Genomic DNA, 19,724 nt, shown 5'->3' on the forward strand with positions numbered 1-19,724 from the left:
CGAAAAGACACCTATATTCATTCATTCTTTCACACAAAAGGCAAGGTAAAGGAGGAGACTTGGTAATTTGTCATATAAAAGTGTGTGTGGATTACGCAGGAGGAGTAATAGAAGAACGTGGTATACAAAAGTTCTGGTTCAGAGCACAATTTTCTTGCATCTAAACGCCAGATAATTAATGAATTCATACCAGTCCTACTGCTCAGTCCCTCTGTGCGAGTTTAAAGCAGTACACCGCGGATAACCGATGTATCAAATGAGACGAGAACCAGTTAAAATTGGTCAAATGTTTTAAGAAACTATTCTGTAGAGACTTTTCAAATTACCTGAGCGTTCGTGTGAGAACGGCTCCCTTTGGAGAGAACGACTTCCTGGGCGGATATTCGTGCACCATGTATTGAACGATTGATTCTTAACAGTAGTTGCTAACGAAAACGGAAGTAATGCCAGGAGAAGCCAGAAGAAAGGTAAAATTTAATACAAAATGAACTTACGGAAGAAGACCCTTCCGAAAAACGGGTACAAAGAGGAATTGTTCTTTACGCGATAGGAGACGGACGACATGAAAATGTATGGAACTATCAACTTTCTGTTCATAATGCGCAATGTGTTCGCTAAAATTATTACCAGCTGCACTGATAAACGATTGCATTTTAGTCAAGCAGAGAAACACAGACTTGAGAAGTTGGAGCAGCACCGTGAACCATATTTCAACCGTGAACGAAATTATAGTGCGAAGCAATGAATATGTGTACAGGCTGTTTGCTTTAATTTGGAACAAGTAATTTTCGAGGAATACGCATAGTACGAAAAAATATTTAGCGGGAAAAAGTTATTTCCAGAAAAGTGTTAATGTTTCCAAAGGTGTCATCTGCCTGTGCCAAAGCTTAGCCATCACATAACCTCGTGGGGGTTCACTTTTTATTTTCAAATGGGAACACCGCCTTTTTATTGCAGATGCGGATGCTACGCCAAAAAAACACATAGGGTTTAGTGAAACAATTATCTCGATTTGTTGTGTGTGGCGCTGTAATCGTTGCAAAAGATTGACTGCGACTGGATGGAAAAACACACAGAAATCAATCAATCTGATGGTGAGATTCGAGGGGACTCACTGAAATCAACCCCGAAACGAACATAAAACCACGGTATGTCAAATGAAGCTTATTTGGCAGACTTTTAACTGTTAACCGTTTCTTCTGTTGGTTCTTGATAGAGCAACATTATAATAAATGAAAAACATTATATTGGTGATGGTATACAGGATTGTTGAGTTAACCGCTTGTTGGCTTACAAGACCATCAACAGACTTTAACACACTATCGTTGTCAAAGAAATTAAAATGTTTGTAAACAAAATTCGAAAAGATCATCCACATCAAGACTGCCGTCGTCTTCAACGGTGTGGTGATAACGCAATTTAAAAGGAACAACAAATGAACGTAATGGGAACAAACAGGAAAAAATGTTACCGCTATACTCAGAAACCGTGTCTGTAAATTAGTTGCCCGCAGCTCGTGGTCGTGTGGTAGCTTTCTCGCTTCCCGCGCCCGGGTTCCCGGGTTCGATTCCCGGCGGGGTCAGGGATTTTCTCTGCCTCGTGATGGCTGAGTGTTGTGTTATGTCCTTAGGTTATTTAGGTTTACGTAGTTCTAAGTTCTAGGGGACTGATGAAAATAGATATTAAGTCCCATAGTGCTCACAGCCATTCGAACCATATTGTAGATTAGTTTCCATTAGATAAAGGTACAAAATAAAATTAGTACTTGAGGAGAGTACTTCATGAGATACTAAACATGGAAATTGGTACAGAACCAATTACAAGAATTAACAATTGTAATAACAGTGCAGAGTGTTTCAAAAAGAATATACGTATTTCGAATGCATATGTTTATTAAACCTGTAAGACATACGAATATGGAACTTTACACACACATTCACGAACCTACCAAGTTCAGATTACACAATTTCAATACGCCTTCCATCAGCGACATGAACAGTATCACATTGATACTCAAATGTTATGGCAGTACGGATCCGGTTCTTCAACTCATCAAGATTCTGTGAGAGTAGTGGCACATAAACATTGTCTTCTATGAAACCTCACAGGAAGGAGTCAGAGGGTGTCAAACCCGGTGACCGTGGAGCCCAGCTGAGTCGGTCGCCAGCTGCTTGACGACAAATCAAACGGTTCGGTAGAGTTTCATTCAGATATTCACTCACTCGGCGACTCCAGTGAGGGGATGTTAATAAGTGAAGTTGTCTTCGTACAGACTCAATTTTGTAATAGCGAGATATTGCTGACCGTTAACCGTATTTCTATCAAAGAAGAAAGGGCCGTAAACAGATGATCGGGATATCGCACTATACATTGACTTTGGATGAATTTCATACATGTTCAGTGGCTGCATGTGGGTTCTGTAAGCCCCACATTCGAACATTGTGTTTGTTTACCTGGCCACCAACATGGAAAGTCGCTTCATCACTGAACACGATGCGTTGTGCGAAAGTGTTATCATTGTCAGTAGCATCAAGAATTTCGTTACGAAATTCCACACGTTTGGGTTTGTCATCAGGATGCAGAGCTTGTAACAACTGTAATTTGTACGAATTCATAATCAACCGACGTCTCAAAACACGCCAAATTTTTGTTGTTAGCAGTTGTAACTCCCGACTGGCGCTACGAGTTGATTTTGAAGGACTATGTTGGAAAGCAGTTTGAATTCGTGAAATATTTTCTTCAGGAACACGAGAGCGGCCAGAGCTCTTTCCTTTACATACACATCGTGTTTGTAGAAACAGTCGATACTATATTCGAATGAAGCACCCATTTGGAGGATCAGTTTGCTACCTCAACCTGATACATCTTTGCTCTATTATCACGGAATTTCACTTTGCAAACTCGAGAACACAAAATGATTTCTGCTGCGGAGTGGCCATTTCAAACATATGACGGTTACCTAGCAAAACAAAACAACTGACATCTAGCGACTATTAATATGAACTACACTGTGTAATAGTTTCTCCAATAGGCGAGCCGAAGCGCAGCGATCGATAGTCTGGAGAAAATAATATTTTGTAATACGTATATTAAAAAAAAAACACCCTGTATGTTGGGGGGCGCAGTGAAATAAAAACAGAAGAATAAATACAGGAAAATGGATGAATATGAAGGAACATACGGTTTGCTAAGAAATGGAAGACGGGGAGGATTATGTGAGCTGTAGAAGAGGAGAAGTATTAAGTTGTGTTTGGTCATTTCAAATTAAATCAGGACATTGAGCTAGATTACATCTTGGATATTCGGGAATCCAGCCGGATGTTCGCGTCGTTCTCGCACGATATTTAAACAGCGTGCCTCGCTGTCTTCTTCGGGTGCTACCTGAGGCTGGTCCTTGGGTCGATCGAGTCCAGTATTTATGCCTGCGAGGAGCTGGGCGTTCCCTAATCTATCCGCTCCGAGTCGAGTCGAGCAGTCCGCACCCGCCAGACGCGGCTACATTGTCCGTCTCTGGTCGCGGGTGTTCCCTCCGCCGCCTGCGCCTGGCCTGGCCGTCTTCTGAAGTCGAGAACATGATCTGAGGTGTGTCAGATTTGGTCTCTAATGTCCGACACCTTGTCTCGCGGCTGTTCTCTCGGTCTCCACTTCTATTTCTTGTAGAATCCCGGAGTGTCCTGCGTTGAGTTTTCACAAGCTCAAGCGCTGGATCCAAGCAATGCTGATTTGGTATCCTGAGTCACGGTTGATTAGATTGTCTGTGACCTTAATCTCAATGGCTTCTTTAATGACACTGTCCCAAAATCTTGAGGTCTGTGTCACAATCTTGGTGTCATTGTAATCCATTGAATGACCAAGTTCCAGACAATGCTCTGCTATGGCTGATTTAGTTGCCTGCCTGAGTCTGGTATGTCTCTGGTGTTCTTTACACCTGATGTCCACAGTTCTGGTGGTCTGGCCAATGTATGACATCCCACACAGCCATGGTATATTGTAAATACCTGGCTTGCGTAGCCCCAGGTCATCTTTTACATTCCCCAGCATAGTCTCAATTTTGGTGGGTGGGCAAAATATGCTCTTGATGTCATATTTCTGGAGAATCCTGCTAATCTTGGCAGAGATAGATCCGGCATATGGCAGGCATGCCATCTTCTTTGCCTCTTCTGGTTCTTCTTCTGGATCCTTTGGCCGGTTGGCAGGTTGAAGTGCCTTCTGGATAACTCTAGAGGAGTATCCATTCCTGCTGAACACTGAATGTAAGTGTTCTATTTTTGTGGCCAGACTATCAGGATCTGACAGAGTTTGTGCTCTGTGGGCCAGTGTTTTCAGCACTCCATCCTTCTGTGCCGGATGGTGGCAACTACTCGCTTGTAGGTATAAGTCAGTGTGCGTAGGTATGTCCAAATGTGCCATCTGCCTTTCTCTTCACCAGAACATCCAAGAACGGAAGTAGTCCATCCTTCTCCATTTCCATTGTGAACTGAAAGTTCGGATGGCAAGAGTTCAGATGTAGTAGGAACTCATCTAACTTCTCTCTACCATGAGGCCAAAGGTATCATCCACATACCTAAAAAAGCACTTGGGTTGATATGTGGCTGAAGAGAGTGCCTCCTCTTCAAACCTTTCCATAAATAGGTTGGCCACCACTGGTGACAGAGGGTTGCCCATCGCCACCCCTTCTGTTTGTTCGTAAAATGGACCCCCATATAGGAAGTATGTCGGGGTCAGTACATGCCTGAATAGGTCAAGAAGAGCCCCATCGAACTTCTCTCCAATAAGCTCAAGTGACTCCTTCAGTGGTACAAGTGGGAAGAGAGACACCACATCGAAACTAACCATGATGTCTGTGTCTGTGATGTGTTGCTGGCCCAGTCGTTGCAGGAAATCCCCTGAGTTCCGGATGTGATGTGCACATTTACCCACATGTGGTGTCAACATCATCTTCAGGTATTTCGCAGTGGGGTAAGTTGCTGCGCCAATGTTGCTGACAATAGGTCGCAGTGGAACCCCATGCTTGAGAACCTAGGGGAGTCCATAAAGTATAGGTGGTGCTGGCGCTTTGGGACGCGGCTTCTTGATGACTTGTTCAGGCAGGCACATCTCCTTCAACAGAGCCCTCGTCTTTTTGTCCACTTTCTCTGTAGGGTCGCTAGCTATTGACCTGTATGCAGGGTCCTCCAGAAGTTGTTGCACCTTTCTGTCATATTCTGTTTTCTTTAGGATGACTGTGGAGCTCCTCTTGTCTGCAGGCAACACCACAATGCTGTCATCCTCCCAGATTCGCCTCAGTGCCACCCTTTCATCACCTGAAATGTTGGATTTGGATGGCTTGGTCTTGCTGAGCGCTCTGCAGGTCTCTCTTCGAATCTCTTCGGCCACACTAGAAGGTAGCGTGTTGGCCACTTCCTCAACTGCACTGACAAAGGCTGTGACAGGAACGTTTCTAGGGGTCACTGCGAAATTGAGGCCCTTGCTAAGTACTTTTAAGGTGGCCTCATCGAGCTGCTTGTCACTAAGATTGACCACCGTGCGTGTGTCCCCAGTCTGTTGCACCTTGTTGTTGAGGCGCTCAAACTTGGCTAGTTGGCGTACTCTTCCGTCTGATAAACGGTAAAAGTTGTTTGAACTGTCTTTAAAAATATTTATGAACCCATTGAACTCTGTAAGAGGAATCTTTAATTATACCTCAAGTCTTTACTCATCACCTAACTAGTTCGTTAATTTGTTAATTTTTGAAAAATATTTCTTTGATCGACACAGTCCACATTGTTTTTATATTCTTGAAAACAAAGCGTGAAAACAGTAATTTTAAAAGCTTCGATTTGTTTGTCCTATGTATAAAGTAAGGAAAATTTAATGTTGCGTCACATTTCGGCTCATAGTTACGGATGTATAGTACTCGATTTCATTTGATCTAATGTAAACAAAAGAAATATAGCGAATGAGTTTATAAAACCTGAAAAACAGTTATAAGAATAATATGATCAACGCACTGAAAAAAGTCGTACAAATTAACAGTGAACTGAGAGAAGTAGCTCATGAGCTGTAGTATCTAGGACAGTGAAGGACAGGACAAAAGAAAGAAATGCCTAAAAATTAACTATATTTTTTAAAATGTCTTGATGTGTCTGAAAAGGAAGTAAGGTACGTTATCAGTTTTGACTCGTGCCAGTGAGAAATGGAGTTCTAATGTTGAAGAGATTTAAAAAGTGAGGGATGGTGAGCGTGCAATAGAGATCAAGATGTTGGGAACTAATAGAAAAAAATGAAAAAAAAAAGAAAGGAAACGAATATATTAGTGAAGCGGAGTTATGTATCCAATAAAGAAGTTGAATGTATTGTAGAGAGACCAAAGCAGCTCTTTGGATTCCAAGAGATAAGAAAGGGCAGACAGGTTAGTGTACTGGAAATTGTGCAGATGGCAGTGGAAAGTTTACAGGAGAAACGTGGACGTACATGGTTGAAGTCTATAATACCCGAAAGAGGTTGGAAGAAGCTCTAATCCGACAGTGTATGTAAGATGATGATGACATCGATGATGATGATGCGTAACTTGTGTCACTACCAGACACAACACTTGCTAGGTGGTATTTGAATCGGCCGCGGTCCGTTGGTATACGTCGGACCCGCGTGTAGCCACTATCAGTGATTGCAGACCGAGCGCCGCCACACGGCAGGTCTACTCTAGAGAGACTCCCTAGCAAAAAAATGGTTCAAATGGCTGTGAGCCCTATGGGACATAATGTCTTAGGTCATCAGTCCCCTAGAACTCAGAACTACTTAAACCTAACTAACGTAAGGACGTCACACACATCCATGCCAGAGGCAGGATTCGAGCCCGCGGTCCGGACTGCAACGCCTAGAACCGCACGGGCACCGCGGCCGGCGCTCCCTAGCACTCGCCCCAGTTGTACAGCCGACTTTGCTAGCGATGGTTCACTGCTACATACGCTCTCATTCACAGAGACTACAGTTCAGCACAGCCTTCAGCTACGTCATTTGCTACGACCTAGCAAGGCGCCATATTCAGTTACTATAGTTACTATCTTCAGGAATTTATTCTGAACAGATAATATTGTGAATCATGTACCGTCAAGAGCGACGTTCATCATTAATGGATCAAAGTTAAGTATCAAACTAATTACGTCCGCTTTCTGAATTCTCACTCCTTGTCATGTTCCAGACCTCACGTCAGTATAGTAGCGTGCGTGAGCTAAAACGCGTGCATTTCAGCCTCCACTCGTAACACGGTGTTGGCTCTTCTGCTAACACAAAATAACTGACGTGCAGCAGTTCACTCTACAAACATATGCAAGCCCAACTACATTGGAAGATGATTGTGAGAACTGGAACTGTGTGTTTTCTCCTCGACGCCAGCCTCGGTGACAAATCTAGCCGTACGGGCAGCGGTTACGCGTAAATATAGGTAGAAACACGTTGTACGGACGCTCGTGTACTAGAAAGGGAGGGCAGACGGTGTAATTGCAGCCGGTGGCGATGCGTGCAGGGCAGAGGTAAGCGATACTGGGCGGCCGACACCGGCAACCTGTTTCTCGTCAGGCGTGCGTCCGTAATAAGGAGCGCCTGCGTGCGCCGCGCCAGCCGGTTCTTGTAGCCGCATCAGCCGTCAGCCATCGCGCGGCCTGGCTCCGGCTCCGGCTCCCAGGAATGCCGCGTCTTCTGGCCTGTGTTCTGGGCGCAACACATACAGAGGGAGCCCACAGCCGCAGCCGCAGCACGTGCGTCGTGTCTGACGTCACGGCGGCCCTCGAGACACCGACTGTATAAAGGGCGCCTATTCACGTCGGCGCGCCACCGCCACCGCGTGGCCTATCTCCTCCTTCCGGCCGCGCCTGACACTCCGCGCGCGGAAGGGTGGCCCAGCCCAGACCGGAGCAGAGCGGGCCAGACAAAACGCGCTGTCCGGGGCAAAAAGCGGCAGAGGCGGCGTCGGCGGCTGACCGCCGGCGGCTGCGCGCCGCGGCTGAGCGATACCCGCCGGCGGTCGGCAGATAGGCGGGCGCGGCGAGCCGCGGCCGTGGCGAGCGTGTTTTCAGAGCAAACACGGGGGACAGGGCCAGACACAGGCGGCCCTTCACGTCGCGCACTCGCGCCCGCGGGAGCGCCGATACTGCCCAAATTCTCTCCCAACACTGTCGACGCTCTGCGTATTCGATTCAACGTGAGCACAAAATAACTTCACATTTTCAAAAAATCATGTAAACGAAACGAAATCAAGAAGGATTTCGAAAGGGAAGGTCCTGCAGGTAACAGATTCTTAACTTGAAATCAATAAAGACATTATACTGGGTGATCAAAAAGTCGGTATAAATTTGAAAACTTAATAAACCACGGAATAATGTAGATAGAGAGGCAAAAATTGACACACATGCTTGGAATGACATTGTTTTATTACAAAAAAAAAGTATTCCAAGACGCGTAAAAGATCTCTTCCGCGCGTCATTTGGTGATGATTGTGTACTCAGCCGCCACTTTGGTCATGCTTGGTCCCCCAGGTCCCCAGACCTCAGTCCGTGCGTTGCTGGTGGCTACCGATGTGGGTGGCGTGGCAATTGTTCACTTCAGACATGGTTGTTGCGGTCGTCGAAACCACCATTACTGCTAAATGAGGGCTCATCCGTGAAGAAGACAAGCTGTACGAAGCTCGGCACTAGGGCACTGCGGTGGATAATCCATTGACAAAAATGAATGTGAGGCTCATAATCCGTTGGTCCCAGTTCTTGCACACGTTCTTTATGAAAGAGGTGTAACTATTGTTCGTCCGCATCTCGTGGTCGTGCGGTAGCGTTCTCGCTTCCCACGCCCGGGTTCGATTCCCGGCGGGGTCAGGGATTTTCTCTGCCTCGTGGTGACTGGGTGTTGTGTGCTGTCCGTAGCTTAGTTAGGTCTAAATAGTTCTAAGTTCTAGGGGACTGATGACCATAGATGTTAAGTCCCATAGTGCTCAGAGCCTTTTGAACGAACTATTGTTCAGCCAGTATTGCCCACACTGTATCCTTCGAAGTGTACGATCCACAACCGGGATGACAGGCGCTTAATTCTGGCCGCACGGTGTAACACCATCTCCTCAAAACCTGGTGTTCAGACATACCTTTGGTGGGAACATTGGCCACTCCTTTTGGCGTGAACGAAAATGGTTCAAATGGCTCTGAGCACTATGGGACTCAACATCGTAGGTCATAAGTCCCCTAGAACTTAGAACTACTTAAACCTAACTAACCTAAGGACATCACACACATCCATGCCCAAGGCAGGATTCGAACCTGCGAGCGTAGCAGTCGCACGGTTCCGGACTGCGCGCCTAGAACCGCGAGACCACCGCGGCCGGCTTTGGCGTGAACGATCCCGTCTCTTGTAAACAGATATCCACGGAGATGAACTTCTTCCACTTAGGATGACAGGATGACGCCTGTTGGGAAAGCGCTGTCTGTACGTTCGCACCGCTTTATGGGCGGTACATCCCACCGCGCCGTACATTAAATGCATGTCTGCAAACTCTCGTGGCGCTTAGCGTTCCGTCTTGGCTACGCGCCATGCACTGTACACAGTAACACACATCACCATGGACACATCACAAGCTTTCTGATGCAATGGAGAGCTAACATCAAGGAAGGGATGTGGATGCGGCACAAGTCAGCGCGACTATGCGATGCATGTGGTCATGACATGACACACGTGCTGTAAGTTAATTTGTGTACAGTATGTCTTCTGATTGGTCATCAGGGGTGTACTCTTTTTATCACTCGCTGCCTGTTCCACTGTACAACAGACACCCGGGATGTTTGCGAGAGTGCGGCAGAACTGCATGCGCCATTGCATTATATGTATTGAGACTGGCGGTCGTCGCTGTGAACAGTTACTACGAGCTACATTGTTGTTACGTCGTGTGTGCTGTGTACGTCCATAACACAATAAATACGCATTTACAACCAGTAGTCCCGTATCTCAGTACAATCAGTAATGGTCCTCCCACCCTATTATCATAATCAGTTCACTAAAATATTTACTAGAGAAAGACCTATGTCTCTTGGCTAGTAACAGGTTGCGGAATTCCTGAAGTTTGAGAGAAAGTACCTCAGAAAACACATCCTGTGGAGTCCGTGACACATTCGCATCCCCTACAGAAAGGCTTAGCGAAGCGTGAGGCATTTTATTTTCTCCTCGTATGTTTTTACTTCTCCTTGCTTGACCTCGGACCGACGAATAGTACTCAAGAAAATATCGAAAGAGGATTTTGTACGCTACACTTAATTTGAGAGCCATGTCTGTATGCTGATACTGTCAGCTGTTGTGGTCACCAGGACCAGTTTCTGGCAGGAGGGGAAAGAGCTGATGGGTCGATCTTTTTCTATCATAAAAGTGTTGGATGATAACCAAGGTCAGCTCAGCGGCGGTTGATTTTTCCCAGATTGACTGTTGTTTCCAACCATTTCCAAAAGTGGACTTTGGAGTGCATTACTTGTTGCAGAAAGTAACAAACTTTAACCATCATATTAGTCCTATACTAAAAAACTGACTCGTTCACATGAGGTCATGAACCGGGCCCAAGTTCTGGTGTGCTCGACACTATATTGATGTCAGTGTGAGGGCACTGCTTGCTGAGCTGGAGCCGTGGTCTTCAACAGTGGCCCCAAATATATAGCTGCAGAATCCAGCGAGCGCTCTCTAATGTTTGTGATATCGATTCGTGTTGCCGAATTTTCTGTGGACGATACCACAGAAACTGTCTGCATGTGACTGCTGCTTCTGACCGGTGGAAAGGCCTGGACGTTAAATAAGTTTGTGGGCGCGTTTGAGACACACGACGTCGAGGTATCGTCCGGCAGCCCTTGTGGTGTCTGTGACATGGGCCCTTTTTGTCGGAGTTCATGTCTGAATTTGTGTAACTGAAAGTAAAAGTCAGTTACCCTTCAGAATGTACAAAACTACCTCCAAATGGGGAAAGACTAAAATAATCGGAAGTGGATTCCCGTATGTGGAGTTGCCATTCTGCTTAGTCCTTTTCCAGTTTCCTAGACGAGTTTTGCCTTCTAGGGAGCGTTAAGAAGAGGCTTCTTATACTAGAACGTGGAGCAATTAACTGTACGTGGTGTTCACTGAGCCAAGCAGACTACTCCAGGTTTCATTGACGCAAAGAAATTCGGTATATTTCCATGGAAATTTGAATGTCGGGTCTTCCCATGTCTTTTTGTCTATTGTTCTTGATGATATTTTCGGCGGAAGATGGGAGGCGTCAGTTGGCGTTCGTGTAAGAACTGTTCGTGGTTTACATGTTTCAGTCAAGTGGCCAGAACTCGGAATCTTCATTGCAGTAAATAGTCGTAGGTATTTTCGTCAGCAGTCAGTTCTCCGGAGAAAAGTTTGTTATGTTCTTCAGATGCTCATCAAAAGTTATGGCTTGGTGGCAATGGAACGGGCCAATAATTCATTTTGTACTCTCACCGTCGGGCATAGACTGCATTAGTCAATAGAAGTACTGACGTCGAACAACGGTATCTGAAATGGTTAGTTGATGCTTTGCCATTGTTTTGTAAGCCTTCATTTTGGGTTTGTCCACACCTCTGTGAGCAGGTTCTACGGGAACACCAATCTAAAGTGCTAAGCGGCGTAACGATTTTCTTGGACGTATAACCAAGACTGCTCTTATCCCGTGCAGTTCCACTAATTATAACATGGGCCTTGCCAGAGTCCAAACGTGTAGGGCCCTTGCCAAATAGGAACAACGTGGCATACCGAAAGGAGGTGAGCATGACTGGTCGCATTTGTGTTTGATCCGTGGGAGAGAGCCACTGAGATGCCGATGGAAGTGTTTTTTACGATCACTCATTTCTGGATTTTAGTGGATTATTTGGACAGTCTTCTGTGCACCTGTAGAGTATTTTGTATGCTGCCTTGATTACGAAGATATTCTTCAACACGTCTGCCAAACTCTCTGAGAGAACTGATGTCTCTTGAGGGGTGAATGAATTCCATTCTCCCGTAACACGTGCAATAAGCTGTTCTCTGTTGCACAGAGGGAGGTTCTTTGAATACTGCATCCTTCAGACAGGCCCAAATTTAGGTCTAGATTTCCCTTCAGTTTTGTATCGCAGAATCCATCAGACATTATTCCTTCACATAATGCCTGATCATCAACATTATTTTTTTCTGCAGCATGGGTTTTGTTGGCTGAAAATAAGCATGTTGTATCCTAGGACTGTCTGCGAACGAAATATTTTGCAGTTCTCGCAATGAAGGTCTTTTGTCTTTCAGGAAGCCACCTGAGAAGTTGAGACGTTTTACAAGTGCCCGACTACCGACGCCAGGTTTATCCTTCACAATGTGTGATTTTGTTTTTAGTGTTTAACGGGAGTTTACTTGGTCGTCCAACTCTGTTAGTAACTTTACCATCGCCTGCCTTGACCCAAAATATACCGAGTCTTGAACCAGCATCCAATGTTTCAATTTCACTGTAATGGAGTCCTTGAATCTGAGAAAGAACATATTTAGGTTTTGGTCCGCATTATTGTTGATGATACCATTAAGAAAGCGGTATACACACGAAGTTAAAAATTAATTTAAATAAGCGATTTGTAAATCCATTAAATTGAGGGAAATGAAGCTTTAACAACATCATCATTTTTATCTCCCTAATTAAAATTTAGAATAAGATTATTTTTCTGTTCTTTAATTATGTGAAAACGTAAGAATACCAGAAAAGTATTGAATGAAAATTTTTTAGTAACTTACGAAGTGCAGGTCTGTTAAATTTAAGAAAATTGTCTGCTTAGAAGAAGAGCATCACATAACAACTCTTACCACCAGCAGACAATCAACTGTGGGAATGTATTCAGAATGATTCAGGAAGTAATATAGACTAACATGAAGTTCAACACCATTTGTAGGTGTCAAATGGTACTATCTCCACATAGCATCAACCTCCAGTGGGTCTATTGATTAAAAAGGAAGAAACTTCCCGTCGACCCTGCATGCACCAACACGCATACTGGAGGACCATTTGCGGTCATGTGTTTAGCGTTTGAATTCAGTGATAGATGGTTCGTAAACTCAGTGATAGGTGGTTCGAGTTCCTCTTATTATTTTTAGTTTATATTTTTTTCTGCGCCAGTCATATTGTTTATTACATTGAAAGGCAATATAATGAAAAAACACGTGCATCTGCATGAACTTTTATTAAATTTCGAACGTTATTTGGCTGTTTACTAATTTTATTGTTACAACAAATACTACTCTACTTTTATTTCCGTAGGCAACTTGAAAACATTATCAAATACCTCCAATCCTTGATTGACAACGAACGAGATATTGGTTCTCGCGAAGATGCAATTAAAATGCATTCGATCGTATAATGCAAACTTTCGGTACACATATTTACGAAAATGTTGCATTACTCATGATTTGCATCCAAATTATGGATTTTAAATTTATATATTTTTAAAAAATTGTATCGGCGAATTGAATGTTCAAACAAATTTCGGGATGCAGCCGTTCGTCGTTTAATTAATCCCTTGATATTTCGACAGCGCACCTGGTGGTCGTACTGGGTGAGCCAAAAGTCGAAGATAACTAGCAGGTGCCCAGTCGAAATGTCGTGGGCTGCATCAGAAATGACCGACTGAAAGCCCGAAATTTGTTCGTGCATCCAAATTGTCAGAAGAAAAAGAAATTTTTCAAAATGTCAACGAGCTTTTTCCTTCCTTTGAACGTCTTAAAATCCCTTGAGCATGCAGGACAACTATCATCCTACAACTTGTAACGTCGAAGGCACATTGGACGATTAACCGTACATTACCCTTGTATTCTGGCATATTGAATAAAGAGTGATTCACACTCTTATTTATCGATGTATGACTTCGCCTTTCCAAGCCTCTCCCTCATCGTCAAAACCTGTGTATGCAAATCGAAGCGTCCAGCTACAAAGCAGTTCTCAGTTCCGTACCTGACTGCATGTATAAGGAATTACGGAAATCACGATAGGCATATACTTTCAACAAAATTTTGTGCGTTTGGTTGTTCACTTGTCGGTGATTATAAATATATTATTTATTGTGGTAATAAAAATTAGCAAACAACTGAATGAAATTGGAAAGTCACTAAAACTTGATGCAAATACACGTTTTTCTTCACATAACTATCAAATTTAACAGGTGTAAACAATATGACTAGTGCTACAAAAAATGTAAAAAAAACGAGCTTGTCTCGACCTAGCGGTCCAGCAGTTACGGAACTTGAACGCTAAGTTCCGGTCGCGGGGTTGCCGAGAACGAAGCGCGATGGGACCAGACAGGAGCGGCCGGCGAACAAACAAACGGACGGGAAAGGACGGACACAGACAACGACGGACGACCGAGCGAGACCTTACGACGACAACACGCGAGAAGCAACGGGGTCACAAGCGACAACCAAACGAATCCACAACGTCCACTCGTAAACGAAAAGTATGGTAAACAGGCTGTCTGTACCAGATATGTCGACAGACAAACATGATTATCAGAGGCTTAGCTGAGCTTTTTTTTTCTTTATTGTGATTTCATTCCCCTGCCCCATATAGGAAGGGCTGTCAGCGTCACAATCCGCCGCTCTTCAGCCGAGTGACACTACAACTAAAACAAGAATAAAATGATACATACATAAGGAGATAAAAAAGGGGAACATAAAACAGAGTAAGGGGAGAAAATGGAGGTAAAATATACACTGACATAGAGATGTTCATGGGGGACAATTAAAAAAAGTCACCAGAAAGTTAAAAAACACGATTGGCGATTCTTAAAACACAGAGTAGACAGTGAATGCGCAGGCAAAGGTTAAAATCCGGCCACAGTAGTAAGAACACTCCGGAAAAACACACTTAAAACCCACTTGGAGCACACATGACGAACAATATAACTGTCAGGTGGGACCTGCCGAGGGAAAAGGTCAGAGAGTATGGAAAAGGAGGGGAGAGGAAAGGGCAGCTGGGGAAGGGGCGGGATGAAGAGAGGAGGGGCATCAGTGGGTTCACAAAGAGGCAGGAGACACGTGGGGGGGGGGGGGGGGAGAGGAAGAGGGAAGACAGGGCAGGAGGGAGCACACTGGAAGGAGGCACAAGAGATGGAGAGGGAGTAGGATGGGGAAGCCGCTCAGGAGGAGGGAGGGGGAGGAAAGGGAGTCCAGAGGAGGAGTCAGGAAGAAGGGGTTAGAGTTGGTAGGAAGGGTAGATGTCTGGGCGAAGCTCATCATCCGGGAGGGGTAGACGGTGTAAGTTGTGTTGGGAAAGGAGATGGCGGGTGTGGAGATGGAGATAGGGTGGGACACAACGGTAAAGGCGTGGCAACTGGTTGGGAGTTGAGAGGATGGGAGAAACCAGGGGATGAGGCGGATCAAGGCGGCGGACAATATAGTGTGCGGATGTGTTCAAGGAAAAGGGAAGGTGGGGGAAGGGGATAAGGTCATAGAGGATGCGCATGGGGGACGGAAGGCGTATGCGGAAGGCGAGGCAGAGTGCATGGCGTTCGAGGATTTGGAGGGCTTGATAGAACCAGGGAGGGGGGGAAATCCAAGCGATGCTGGCATAAAAGAGGATGGGGCGGATCAAGGATTTGTAGGTTTGAAGGATGGTGGAAGGATGCAGACCCCACGTCCGGCCGGACAGGAGTTTCAGCTGGCCGAGGCGATTGTGAGCTTTGTTTTGGATGGCAAGGAGATGGGAAGTACAGGTGAGGTGGCAGTCGAGTGTGAGGCCAAGGTGTTTGAGGGTAGGGGTGAGGTGGATAGGACGGCCATAAATGGTGAGGTAGAAATCATGGAGGCGGAAGGAGGGGATGGTGCGGCCTATGATGACTGCCTGGGTCTTGGAGGGATTAACACGGAGGAACCACTGGTTGCACCAAGCGGTGAATTGGTCAAGTTTGGAGGGTACGTTGGGACCGTTGAATGGTAGGATAAAGGGCTAGGAAGGCGGTGTCATCAGCGAACTGGAGAAGATGAACAGGAGGGGGAGGTTTGGGCATATCAGCAGTGTACAGGAGAGAGAGGAGAGGGGAAAGGACAGAACCTTGGGGCATGCCGGCAGAGGGGTAGAAAGTACGGGAGTTAGAATTGTGGATATTCACATAGGAGGTATGATGGGATTTAGCTGAGCGAGAGGCAGGCGCTTATATACAGGATACGGTACGTCGCTATTGGCTGCTGGGACCACGTGCTCCACCATGGCGCCCTCACTTTATACCCGGGCCAAGAATGTGCGCAAGCACGGCTTACTGCACGACGGCTAAGAGACCTCTAGTGGTAATCGAAGTCCATGCCTCTGACGCGGATTCGACACCCGAGGCGCTCGGTACCAGACTAACCACATCTCGTGTTTGAGGGTGCAACGCACCGGTACATCACAAACACTTAATACTTCTCTTGCGATTTTCTCGAAATCGCCTAAGTAGTACGCCTTACTACTTGCACACTATGTTAAATGGTCTAGTAAAACAAAGTTTGAAGTAAATCCGTGATCAGATCGTCGTGGCGTGCCCTTGTTAGTTTCTTATGAGAGTCCATTTCAAGATGTCGATGAACTGTGCATTAAATTTTCTGGTTTTCTTTCGTTCATGACTTAACTGTGCAAAGAGCGTGAAGGCTCAGATCAACATGAAGCGAACCATCATTCCTCGCTTTTTTTTTTTTCCTAGCCCACCCAATTCGTCAAGTTCTGCGCGACGTAGTCAAGGTAAAACTGGACCGCCCGCAATAACTAAATGTCATCACGCCCATTTCGTCTAGTTCTTCCTGGGCGTTTCCTATAGCGGTTGTTAGAAATGCTCACTTAGTGTGGGAATATCGAAGCACTGTATTCCCAAGTTGCTGTCCACACATTTCCTATTTCTTGAACAGAAGATTTATTTTCTCTATTATAAAGCGGCATGTGCTTCACCAAAAATGATTTGTCTGGCGCTTGTTTGCAACTTGCCACCCTCTTTCCCCCCACACCTTCCCCCTCCGCGTATACGGAGTCCAAACAGTTCCTGGTTTTGAAATGCCATGTGGCTTTTACCAATGCCAGAGACTACATTTTTGGAATTTCCATTGCTTCGACTATTTTTAAACGGTATTAAGGACATATGATCCGCGTTGTTGCAATTACCTAGACAGACTTCAGTATTGCAGAGCAAATACACTAAACGTTTTAGAATTTTCGCCTGTTATTCATGGCATTGCAGGAGGCAGGCCTAAAATCCCACCTAAGGAAGTGTCATTTCCTCAATTGGTGAAATACCTCGAGTTCACAATCAATAACGAAGGTATTCTGCCAACTCGTCTGTAGATACAACATGGCTCCTCCTGTGACTCTCGATGAAATACAGTCGTTCATAGGGAAGTTCGACTACTATGGCAGGTTTCTTGTATTAGGCACAAATTTTGAATCTTCAAAATGCACATAGAAGAAAAGGAGCCAAACTTATCTGGTTTGAGTGTGTGATAAGGCTTTTCGCACCCTATTGTCAGAATCTTGTTTATTCCCGTACTTCTACAGGCTTGGGTCAGCAAAACTTTGCTCGCTTAGAAGTGGGGGTTCTACGTATTTCAAAATTTCCGTACATATCTACATTGGGTAACTTTTTGTCTGGTGACGGAACGCAAACCATTGTTTGTTTCATCCAGTCGTCGCTACCATAAAACCACACCTACGGTTGCGGCAGTGGATCCCGTTCCTGTCTTTATACAAGCCTCACATTGTTTACAAACCTATCAGTTCTCTTGCTAACGTAGACATGGAGTTCGTTTTTCTTCAGTATAGTCACCACTAGATGTGAGACATGCCACGCTGCGGAATATTTTTCAATTGTCACATCAATGTATGCAACAGAACATTTTCGTGTGCCCTAAAATGGTCAAGATTAGGCTGCCGTTACCAAGTTTCAGAGTTGGCCGACCAGATACTGATGACTTATTTTTCCACGAGGCAGTGACCAACACCCCAGGAAGGCGTGCTGCATCTTGGTCTTGTCATCTAATCTACAAGGAAAGTGCTTTCGCTACTTCATCCAGGACACAACCTGCATGAAAAACTTGGCGTGGTGTCCTGTCTATTGGCCAGCATATGAGAGGGTTCAAATGGCTCTGAGCACTATGGAACTTAACCGCTCTGGTTATCAGTCCCTTAGAACTTAGAACTACTTAAACCTAACTAACCTAAGGGCATCACACACATCCATGCCCTAGGCAGGATTCAAACCTGCGACCGTAGCGGTCGCGCGGTTCAGACTGTAGCGCCTAGAACCGCTCGGCCACACCGGCCGGCCATATGAGAGGGAAATCGACCACCTGCCGTATGCTTTTTCAAAATAGACACTCCACTAGGTAGATCCTTCTAAGGAGTTTTCCCTGTGGCCTCAAACATTTGGTCCTTGGAAATGGACGCGACTTCAAGGGACTCGTCTTGAATGCTACGTAGTTCATAGTGGTAGACGCTATTTCTATGTTTCCGCTCGTAAGGTGAATGTATATAACAGCGGAAGAAACCACACTCAACGCGCTCACATACATTTTCGCTATTGAGGGTATTTCAAAGTCAGTGGTCACAGACAAGGGCTCCCTGTTTACGTCATCCACCTTTACGAAATTTTCTGTCCAAAACAGAATCCCAAACTTCCGCTCTTCTCTCTTCAGTCCTCAATGCAATTGAGACTTTGAAGGACTTTGAAGGAATGTTGTTCTATACTGAATACTTATCCTTGTAGGAAAAATTAACTGAAAGTTGTTCTGTCGGTTGCCTAATATCTTTATAATAGGTTTTTAGCGAGGTAGGATAAGAGAAATGGCAGTGCAGAATCTACTGTGAGTCCTGGGAGGGAGACTTTAACTAAAAGAGGCCTATAACCTGTAGATGTACTTTCTTCCTAAAGACAGGAGGAGAAAGACAAACACTAAAATTAATTTGATAATTGGTTCATTACCTGTGAATTTCACATTACGTACGCTTCCTTGCCTGCTGCTTTGGTAATTAGGATGAGTGATCACATCGTGGTCCATAAAGTAATAATCTAACGCAGTGCAACGGAAACAGCTCTAGCAAACTGGTGACAGGAGGCGAATTGGGCAGGTTCATCAGTGACAGGGGGCGTGTATAAATTACAAATAACATTCTTTACTCAAGACACGATTAATTAGTTGAACAAGCATGAAGTAGATCAACATAAGTTCACAAACGGTGAATGATTACCAAAACTTTACTTCGCGTGGAATGGCCACTTTACTGCAATGATTCTGTAAAGGCATTGGAAACAAACTCATACGCAGAGGAGATTGAAGAAATCTTTATATATGAGAAGGGAAAAGAATGTTACCCACTCTCATAAATGGCAGACACAACTGGGAATCACGCTTCCCTGTTGACTAGTCTCCGCTATTACAAACATTGGTGACAGAGTGAGGAAAAATTATGGCCTACTGTGGATCAGAATCCAAACACATCGTGAGGTGTACGAACGACCCCCACGCGTCGTGACGACTGAGTCAAACAAGCGTAAACGAATGCGAAAGGAACGTGACCTGACATGGCCTGAAGTCCTTCCTCCCAAGCACAGCAGAAAATCTCCCACAACCACTTACCGCCAGCAGTAAGACGTTGTCCAGCACGCACCCTCTCACTAGGCGCCACTGCCGCGGAAGCACTCGCGCAAGGGCGGTCATTACTCGGTGTTTATGATGGAGGGAAGCACAATGCGTCAATTTTAAAC

The sequence above is a fragment of the Schistocerca gregaria genome, chromosome 3 (genome assembly GCF_023897955.1).
Source record: "Schistocerca gregaria isolate iqSchGreg1 chromosome 3, iqSchGreg1.2, whole genome shotgun sequence".
Classification (NCBI taxonomy): Eukaryota; Metazoa; Arthropoda; class Insecta; order Orthoptera; family Acrididae; genus Schistocerca; species Schistocerca gregaria.